The sequence below is a fragment of the Somniosus microcephalus genome, unplaced genomic scaffold, assembly GCF_052327205.1.
Source record: "Somniosus microcephalus isolate GS21.2 unplaced genomic scaffold, FLI_Smic_1.0 unresolved_chr2, whole genome shotgun sequence".
Taxonomy (NCBI): Eukaryota; Metazoa; Chordata; class Chondrichthyes; order Squaliformes; family Somniosidae; genus Somniosus; species Somniosus microcephalus.
Window position 1 is genome coordinate 24,078,084 of NW_028225180.1, and position 10,777 is coordinate 24,088,860.

At 47.2% G+C, this 10,777-nt stretch overlaps 1 non-coding gene across 1 annotated transcript; it reads left to right on the plus strand.

The window, feature by feature from the left end:
• Nucleotides 1-1,161: 1,161 nt before the first annotated feature.
• Nucleotides 1,162-1,234, plus strand: trnat-ugu (transfer RNA threonine (anticodon UGU)). Its single transcript has one exon. It is a non-coding gene; the product is annotated as a tRNA-Thr (tRNA).
• Nucleotides 1,235-10,777: the final 9,543 nt, after the last annotated feature.

Here is a 10,777-nt window from a genome sequence, read left to right on the forward strand (position 1 = left end):
TCCTCGTGGAGCTTCTGACCTGCTAAGACCTGTATTCATAGTTCTCTTGCATCAATCTGTTAAACTCGTTAGTTTGACATTAAAAAACTTTTTGATTGATTGCCTGCGTCGGACTCAATCTCTAGATAGGAATTTGACGATTCCTACAACAGCATGTTTACGTTTAACTATGAAACAGCTCCGAGGCCAACACGAGAACAGGCTCTCTCGCCCTTCCCAATCTCCATCTCTCCCTCTCCTTCCATTCAATTCCCCTGTACTCCCCCTCTTTGCCTGTCTCTCTCTTCCTTACCCCTCTCTCTACCTATCTTCCCTCTCTCCCCCTCCGCCTCTCTCTCACCTTCCCCATCTCTCATTCACCTCCTCTCTCTACACTTTCCCCTCTCTCTCACCACTTCCCTTCCTCCTACTCTCTCCCCTTTCCTCTCTCTTTCCCCCTCTCACTCTGTCCTTTCCTCTTGGGGAGAGTAGAAGGAGGAAAGGGAGAGGAGGATGGGGAGAGAAGAGGCGAAAGGGAGGGAGAGGGGGGTGTAGGGGAGAGAGGAAAGGGAAGGGGGTAGAGAGAGGGGAAGTGGTGAGCTGGAAGGAGAGAGGTGGGAAGCGGAGAGACAGCATGAAAAGAGGAGAGAGGGAGAGAAGAGAAAGAAGAGGGTGAGAGAATGAGGGGAAAGGGAGAGAGAGGTGGATGGAGGAAGGGGGGAAGGGGGGATTCCGAGAGCGGGAAGGCGAGACAGAGCGAGGGGAAGGGGAGAGAGAGGCAGATGGAGGAGGGGGAAATGAGACTGAGGAAGGGCGAAGGGGAGAGAGAGACAGTAAAAGTAACAGAGAGGGAGAGAGAAAGAGAGAGACACAGAGAACAAGAGAAAGAGGTAGAAAGGGAGTGACAGAAAGTGACAGAAAGATAGAGAGAGAGTGGTAGACACAAAGAGGGAGAAATATAGAAAGAAGGAGGCAGAGGGACTGAGAGAGAGATAGAGTGTAACTGAGTTGCCTTGGGACGTTTTAGTACGTGAAAGTTGCTCTATTGTTGTTGAGAGGCGACTGTTGAAGAGTCTGAGGCAGGTATCGGGGGATGAGACACAATCTGAGTGGTGAACTGCGCCCTGCCTCATTCTTCAAACGCACAGCACTAACTGGAATAAGAAACAAACCAGTGCAAGTGGCTCCATAGCTCAAATGTTAGAGTACTGGTCTTGTAAACCAGGGGTCGTGAGTTCAAATCTCACTGGTGTCTCTGCAAATTTGTTAATTCACAACATGTTTACTTTTAAGTATGAAACAGCTCCGAGACCAACACGAGAACAGGCTCTCTCGCCCTTCCCAATCTCCACCTCTCTCTCTCCTTCCGTTCAATTCCCCTGTACTCCCCCTCTTTGCCTGTCTCTCTCTTCCTTACCCCTCTCTCTACACAGCCCCCTCGCTATTTAACCCTAATAAGAACATAAGGAGCAGGAGTAGGCCATACGGCCCCTCGGGCCTGCTCCGCCATTCAATAGGATCATGGCTGATCTGAACCTAGACTCACGTCCACTTCCCTGCCCAGTCCCCGTAACCCCTAATTCCCTTATCAGCTAGGGAACTGTCTATCTCCGTTTTAAATTTATTTAATGTCGCAGCTTCCACAGCTCTCTGAGGTAGCAAATTCCATAGATTTACTACCCTCTGAGTGAAGAAATTTCTCCTCATCTCAGTGTTAAAAGGGCAGCCCCTTATTCTAAGATGATGCCCCCTAGTTCTAGTCTCACCCATCAGTGGAAACATCCTCACCGCGTCCACCCGATCAAGCCCCCTCACAATCTTATATGTTTCGATAAGATCGTCTCTCATTCTTCTGAATTCTAATGAGTAGAGGCCCAACCTACTCAACCTTTCCTCATACGTCAACCCCCTCATCTCTGGAATCAACCGAGTGAACCTTCTCGGAACTGCCTCGAGAGCAAGTATATCTTTTCTTAAATATGGAAACAAAATCTGTACGCAGTATTCCAGGTGTGGCCTCACCAGTACCCTTTATAACTGAAGCAAGACTTCCCTGTTTTTATACTCCATTCCCCGTGCAATAAAAGCCAAGATTCCATTGGCCTTCCTGATCACCTGCTGCACCTGCATACTAACCTTCTGTGTTTCATGCACCAGGACCCCCAGATCCCTTTGTACTGTAGCACTTTGCAGTTTCTCTCCATTTAGATAAGAACTTGCTCTTTGATTTTTTCTGCCAAAGTGCATAACCTCACACTTTCCAACATTAGATTCCATCTGCCAAATTTCTGCCCACTGACTTAGCCTGTCTATGTCCTTTTGCAGGTTTTTTATGTCCTCCTCACTCACTGCTTTCCCTCCCATCTTTGTATCATCTGCAAACTTGGATATGTTGCACTTGGTCCCCTCCTCCAAATCGTTAATATAGATTGTAAAGAGTTGGGGTCCCAGCACTGACCCCTGCGGAACACCACTAGTTACTGATTGCCAACCCGAGAATGAACCATTTATCCCAACTCTGTTTTCTGTTAGATAGCCAATCTTCCACCATGCCAGTATATTACCCCCAATCCCGTGATTTTTTTAATCTTGTGCAATAATCTTTTGTGTGGCACCTTGTCAAATACCTTTTGGAAGTCCAAATACACTACTTCCACTGGTTCCCCTTTATCCACCCTATTTGTTACGTCCTCAAAGAAGTCGAGCAAATTTGTCAAACATGACTTCCCCTTCATAAAACCATGCTGACTCTGTCCGATTAATTATGCTTATCCAAATGTCCTGTTACTGCTTCCTTAATAATGGACTCCAACATTTTACCAAGCACAGATGTTAGGCTAACTGGTCTATAGTTTCCAGCCTTTTGTCTACCTCCCATTTTAAATAAGGGCGTTACATTAGCAGTTTTCCAATCTGCTGGGACCTTTCCTGAATCCAGGGAGTTTCGGAAAATTACCACCAATGCATCCGCAATCCCTACCAGTACTTCTCTCAAGACCCTAGGATGTAAGCCATCAGGTCCAGGGCATTTATCCACCTTTAGTCCCATTATCTTACTGAGTACCACCTCCTTAGTGATTTTAATCGTGTTTAGCTCCTCCCCCCCATTGCCCCCTGTTTGTCCAGTGTTGGGATATTTTTAGTGTCCTTTACTGTAAAGACTGATACAAAATATTCGTTCAGTGTTTTTGCCATCTCCATGTTCCCCACCACTAATTTCCCGGTCTCGTCCTCTAAGGGACCAACATTCACTTTAGCCACCCTTTTTCTTTTTATATAGCTGTAGAAACTCTTGCTATCTGTTTTTATGTTTATTGCTAGTTTACTTTCATAATCTATCTTCCCTTTCTTAATTAATCTTTTGGTTATTCTTTGCTGGCTTTTAAATGCTTCCCAATCTTCTATCCTCCCACTAGATTTGGCTACTTTATATGTCCTTGTTTTCAGTCGGATACTATCCTTTATTACTTCACTTAGCCACGGATGGCTGTCTTTTCTTTTACGCCCCTTTTTCCTCAGTGGAATATATTTTTCTTGAAAGTTGTGAAATATCTCCTTGAATGTACACCACTGCTCAAGTACCGTCTTACACCTTAATCTATTTTCCCAGTCCACTTTAGTCAACTCTGCTCTCATACCTTCATAGTCTCCTTTATTTAAGCTTAATATGCTGGTTTGAGATCCAACTCTCTCACCCTCCAACTGAATTTGGAATTCAACCATGTTATGATCACTCATTCCAAGGGGATCCTTTCCTGGGACATTTTTTATTAATCCTGTCTCATTACACAGGACCAGATCTAAGATTGCCTGCCCCCTGGTTGGTTCAGTAACATACTGCTCAAGGAACCCATCCCTAATGCACTCTATAAACTCTTCCTCAAGGCTGCCCTGCCCAATTTGATTTGTCCAGTCAATATGAAAGTTAAAATCCCCCATGATTATAGCTGTTCCCTTATTACAAGCCCCAACTATTTCCTGATTTATACTCCGACCAATAGAGTTGCAACTGTTAGGAGGCCGATAGACTACGCCCACTAGTGACTTTTTCCCCTTATTATTCCTTATCTCCACCCAAACTGTTTCACTATCCTGACCCTTTGACCCAATATCATTTCTCACTATTGCAGTGATTCCATCCTTTATTAACATAGCCACCCCACCTTCCTTTCATTCCTGTCTGTCCTTCCTAATTGTCAAATACCCCTGGATGTTTCGTTCCCAGTCATGGTCACCTTCACAGAATCACAGAAACCCCACAGTGCAGATAGAGGCCATTTCAGCCCATCGAGCCTGCACTGACACAAAGCCCACCCGATCCCCGTAACCCCACGTATTTAATCCCCCTAACACTAAGGGTCAATTTATCATAGCCAATCAACCTAACCCGCACATCTTTGGACTGTGGGAGGAAACCGGAGCACCCGGAGGAAACCCACGCAAACACGGGGAGAATGTGCAAACTCCACACAGACAGTCACCCGAGGCCGGATTCGAACCCGGGTCCCTGGCGCTGTGAGGCAACAGTGCTAACCACTATGCCACCTTGCAGCCATGTTTCTGTAATGGCCACCAGATCATACCCATGTGTAGTTATTTCTACCATCAACTCGTCTATTTTGTTACAAATGCTGCATGCATTCAGATAAAGAACTTTTAAATATGTTTTGTGTCAATTTATTCCTGCTTTTACCCCCTTTACTACTTTACCTTTAGCTTTATGCATTCTGTCCCTTCCTGACACACTCTGGTTATTAATTACCCCACTGCTACCTTGCTCTATTGCCGTCTCCGCTGACATTTTTATTTCTCGCTCTCTTGAAACCTCCCCCCCACTAATTAGTTTAAAGCCTTCTCTACAGCCCTAGTTATTCAATTCGCCAGAATTCTAGTCCCAGCACTGGCCAAGTGAAGTCTGTCCCAACGGAACAGCTCTCTCCCGTCCCAGTACTGGTGCCAGTGTCCCAAGAAGCAAAACCCATTTCACCCACACCAATCTTTGAGCCACGCATTTGACTCTCTGATTTTATTTACCCTAGCCAAATTTGCTCGTGGCTCAGGTAGTAATCCAGAGATTATTACCCTTGTGGTTCTGTTTTTTAATTTGGCCCCTAGCTGCTCATACTCCCTCAGCAGAACCTCTTTCCTTGTCCTATCTATGTCATTGGTACCAACATGGACCACGACAACTGGATCCTCCCCCTCCGACTCCAAGTTTCTCTCTAGCCCAGAGGGGATGTCCTTAACCCTGGCACCGGGCAGGCAACACAGCCTTCGGGACTCTCGCTCTCAGCTGCAAAGAACCCTCTCTCTCCCTCCGCCTCGCTCTCACCTTCCCCAACTCCCATTCACCTCCGCTATCGACACTTTCCCCTCTCTCTCACCACTTCCCTTCCTCCTACTCTCTCCCCTTTCTTCTCTCTTTCCCCCTCTCACTCTGTCCTTTCCTCTTGGGAAGAGTAGAAGGAGGAAAGGGAGAGGAGGATGGGGAGAGAGAGTGTGTAGAGGAGAGAGAAAAGGGAAGGAGATAGAGAGAGGGGAAGTGGAGAGCTGGAGGGAGAGAGGCGGGAAGCGGAGAGACAGCGTGAAAATAGGAGAGAGTGAGAGAAGAGAAAGAAGAGGGAGGGAGAACGAGGGGAAAGGGAGAGAGAGGCGGATGGAGAAAGGGGGAGTTGGAGAGGGGGAGTGCCGAGAGCGGGAAGGCGAGATAGAGCGAGGAGAAAGGGAGCTAGAGGCAGATGGAGGAGGGGGAAATGAGAGAGGGGAAACAGGAGAGACAAAGTGGGAAGGGAGAGAAGAGAGAAGGGGAGGGAAGGAGATAGAGGGAAGAGGGAGTGACAGAGTTAGAAGGGGAGTGGGGGAGGGAAGAGAAGAATGAAGGGAAGGGGAGAGAGGGGAGGAGATAGAGAGAGAGGAAGGAGAGAGGTGGAAGGGGGGAAGAGACAGACTGAGAAGATGAGAGAGCGAGATAATAGATGAGAGAAGGGCGGATGGAGGAAGAGCAATGAGACTGAGGAAGGGCAAAGGGGAGAGAGAGAGAGTAACAGTAACAGAGAGGGAGAGAGAAAGTGAGAGAGACACAGAGAAAAAGAGAAAGAGGTAGAAAGGGAGTGACAGAAAGATAGAGAGAGAGTGGTAGAGACACAAAGAGGGAGAAGTATAGAATGAAGGAGGCAGAGAGACTGAGAGAGAGATAGAGTGTAACTGAAATAACAACAGAAAATGCACTTACGAGTTGTTCTGGAGAGCCATAACGGCTGAACATCTCACAGCACTAACCGGAATGCGAAGCAATCTAGTACAGGTGGCTCCATAGCTCAGGGATTAGAACACTGGTTTTGTTAAACCAGGGGTTGTGAGTTCAAATCTCACTGGTGCCTGTGCAAATTTGTTAATTCACAGCATGTTTACTTTTAAGTATGAAACTGCTCCGAGACCAACACGAGAACAGGCTCTCTTGCCCTCTCGCCCTTCCCAATCCCTCTCCTTCCATTCAATTCCCCTGTACTTCCCCCCTGTCTCTCTCTTCCTTACCTTTCACCCTCTCTCCACACATCCCCCTCGCTATCTTCTCTCTCTCACCTTCCCCAAATCCCATTCACCTCCTCTCTCTACACTTTCAGTGCGGGCCCTGTGTTCAGTCTAGGCCCTGTGTTCAGAGCCGGGCCTGTGTTCAGTGAGGGCCCTGTGTTCAGTGTGGGCCCTGTGTTCAGTGTTGTTGTGTCGGTACCTTTTTACCAAGACACAATTAGAACTCAGAGGTTCAAACATGAAGCGCTTTATTGGAAGGGGAAGGGAAGTTCTGGAGAGCTCTGAACAAAGGGAGCTAAACTTAACCAAGAGAACACCCAACCATTTATCTGCTGTGATAGCGCCACCACAGGTGGGAGGAGAACACACAATACATAACATATTCCTCCCCTCTTAAATGGAAGGTCCACATTATTCCTCAACAGGTAAGTTACTTTCAATGCACTCAACTAACCTAGGGTAGAGGTAGACTGCCTCAGCCCCTGACTTTACCCTGGGGTTTATTCTGCCCCAGTCTTGTGGGTAAGTCGCTAAGCCTACAGATCCAAGCGTCTTGGAGGCCGCCGCTCTCTGTCAGGATACCGGCGGTCATCGCTGGCTTCCACAGCAGTAGGCATTGACACAGGCCTAGATAGAGAAGGTGCCTGCATCAGTCGAAAGTCAGGAGTTTGCACAGGTGGAACAGTCTCTTTGACTTCCTGTGTTGGAGAAGAGCACTGTGGCAAAGGATGCTGGTTTGCGGTATCATCCGGAAACAGTTCAGGCCAACCAGCCGTTGGAGCCTCTGTGGCTGTCTCTGCTCCTAGCAAAAGTTGATCTGTGTGTCTTTTCCAGACGATATCCTCAGCAGTCTCAACCATATAAGACACAGGGCCTGTCTGCGCGATCACCATAGCAGGAACCCATTTCGGTCCAGTGTTGTAGTTTCGAGCTAGGACGTGCTCTCCCGGATGAAACCGTCTCTCCTTGGCTCTTTTCTCTCTCTTTTCAACTTCAGCTTGTTGTTGATGATGGACAACCTGTTCTGCCCTTGGAGGTTTAAGCAAGTCAAAACTTGTCCGCAACTGCCTCTTCATCATGAGCGAAGCGGGGGAAGTTTTGGTTGTGGCATGCGGCTCGTTCCTGTAGGACAACAGGAAGCTGTTCAGATGTTGGTGGATTGAGCCCTGACCTTGCGATGCCTTCAAGGCGTGCTTCAAAGTTTGCACGAACCTTTCTGCCTGGCCGTTAGTAGAGGGAAGATAGGGCGCAGACCTGATGTGTTGGACACCATTCACATGCAGGATGGTTGCAAACTCCTGTGATACAAATTTTGGACCGTTGTCACTTACGAGTTGTTCTGGTGAGCCATAACGGCTGAACATCTCACCAAGTTTCTCAATTGTTTTCTCTGCCGTGGTAGACCACATCACAGTGACCTCCGGCCACTTGCTACGAGCGTCCACAACCACCATAAACATCTTCTCTTCGAAAGTGTTAAGTCCGTGAATGATTGAGACACGGACTAGCAGGAGAGAAAACAAACAGAACTTTACTGGTGAAAGGCATAAACGAAACTAAACAGAGTCTCTCTAGCGCCTTTTATACAGGGGTGGTCACTGCCGGTATTGCAGTCTGAGACCAGTTATTCTCTTAAAGGTACATACACAACAATTCCACCCCTTTTAGATAAACAGTACATAACATTCATTTAACAACTAATGATAACGAATTACAATCACAATTACTGTTGCTAGATACATTGGTTAAGTTTAAGCAATTATAAGTTCAGTCTTTGAGGAGACTTCCTGATTCTGTCTGGATAATGTCTCTTTGGAGTATCAGGTTCTTCTGGCAATGTTGAGTCGGAATCAATGTCGTTGTTTGGTTCATCTGCTTCCAATATTACCGGTTCTGCAGTAGCTGCAATTGGAACGTCGATTTAATTAACAGGTGTATCAGATCGTGGTGTGGAGTTGACGTTTTCCAGTGACTCTAGAATCTGGTCAGCATGGTGTCTTACAATGCTCTCCCCAACGTCCACGGTATACATGAGAGGTCCTTGTCGTGTACAAATCGTTCCTGGCTGCCATTTCTCAGTGTGGTAGTCCCGGGCCAAAACTGGTTGACCTATCTTAAAACTCCTGGTCGGCCTTTCATTCATATTCTGAAACTGCCTGTTCTCCACATCTCTTCGGACGTTTGACTTAACCAAATCCAAGCAGCATTGTAGTCTTCGATTGAAGAACATCATGGCTGGAGTTTGGTTGGTAACCGCATGTGTCGCATTCCGGTAGGCAAACAAGAAGTTGTCCACCTTGTGTTGTAGGGGTATATCTTCATTAGACATTGCCTTGATAGCCTTCTTGAATGTTTGGACAAACCTCTCAGCCAATCCATTAGTGGCTGGATGATATGGGGCAGATGTGTAATGCTTAACACCATTGTTCTTTAAGAACCTCCGGAACTCTTCAGACACAAACTGTGGTCCATTGTCAGAGCAAATCTGTTCAGGCAGCCCATTCCTGGCGAATATGGTTCATAAAACTGCGATAGTTTTTTCCGTGGTGGTTGAGGACATTTTTATTACCTCTGGCCACTTTGAATGTGCATCCACCGCAATTAAAAACATCGAGTCCATGAAGGGACCAGCAAAATCAATGTGCACCCTTTGCCATGGAGATGAGGGCCACTCCCATGGATGCAGAGGAGCTTGTGGTGGGGCGTTTTGGACCTTCTGGCATCCTGCACAGCTCTTGGTCATCTCTTTGATTTCTCTATCGATTCCCGGCCACCACACAAACGCTCTGGCTAAGCTCTTCATTTTTACCCCACCCAGATGACCCTCATGAAGCTCATTGAGCACTCTATCCATCAACTTAGGTGGAATTACTACTCTGGATCCATACATCAAGGTTCCTCTGCACACTGACAGCTGTTCTCTTCTTGACGAGAATGCTGGCAGCAGTGGTTCGCCATGTGCTGGCCATCCCTTCACCGTTAAATCATAGACCCGTGATAGTGTCGGGTCATTCCGTGTTTCCTTTTCTATGTTTGCATTCGTCACAGGGAGACATTCGACTATGGTCGAGTGGAATAACTCCATTGGAACCACTGCAAGGTCTTCTTCTTCCACCGTCGGCAACGGTAGACGTGACAGTCCATCAGCATTTCCATGCGGTTTAGTTCCCCTGTACTCGATGTCATATTGGTGTGCCCCTAGGAAAAGGGACCATCTCTGCAGCCGTTGTGCTGTCATTATCGGTACGCCCTTCTGAGGGTTGAAAATGGAGACAAGAGGTTGATGTTCGGTTAGTAGAGTACATTTTTGACCATGCAGATAGTGATTGTACTTCTTCACCCCCCACACTAGGCTGAGGGCCTCTCTGTCAATCTGGGCATAGTTACGCTCGGCAGAAGTTAACGAGCGTGACGCAAAAGCTATCGGCCTCTCCAAACCAACAAGGAATTTATGTGACAGTACCGCCCCAATGCCGTAGGGAGACGCATCACACGCCAGCCTGATTGGCAATGCTGGGTTGTAGTGAGCCAATATTTCCTTCGAAGTGATTAAGTCCTTACTCTTCTGAAAAGCACGTTTACAATCATCGCTCCATTTCCATGCTACCCCCGTTCGTAGCAGGACGTTCAGTGGATGCAGAATTGTCGACAAATTCGGCAAAAACTTATGATAGTAATTCACCAACCCGAGGAATGACCTCAGTTGCGACACATTTTCAGGCGCTGGGGCCTTAACAACCGCTTCAATTTTGTCAGGGGACTTATGTAACCCCTCTTCATCAATCACGTGGCCACAATACGATACCTGTTTCTTAAAAAATTCGCACTTGGGGCGGTTGGCTCACAGCCCATGTTCCCGTAGTCTAGTGAGCACATGTTCTAGGTTGTTAAGGTGTTCACTGTCATCTTCACCTGTTACAAGGATGTCGTCCAAGTAACACAGAGTCCCCGGAATCCCTTGCAGGACTTGTTCCATCGCTCTTTGCCATATCGCCGGAGCCGATGCTACTCCGAATACCAATCGATGATACTGGTAAAGACCTTTGTGAGTGTTTATCATGAGATACTTCCTAGAGGACTCTTCAACCTCCATCTGCAAATATGCTTGTGCTAGGTCAATTTTTGTAAAACGCTTCCCTCCAGACAGTGAGGCGAAGATGTCTTCTATCCTTGGAAGAGGATATTGTACTGTGTGAAGGATAGGGTTCACCATCACCTTGAAATCCCCACAGATGCGAATCTTCCTTGGCTCTCCGGACTTACTGCT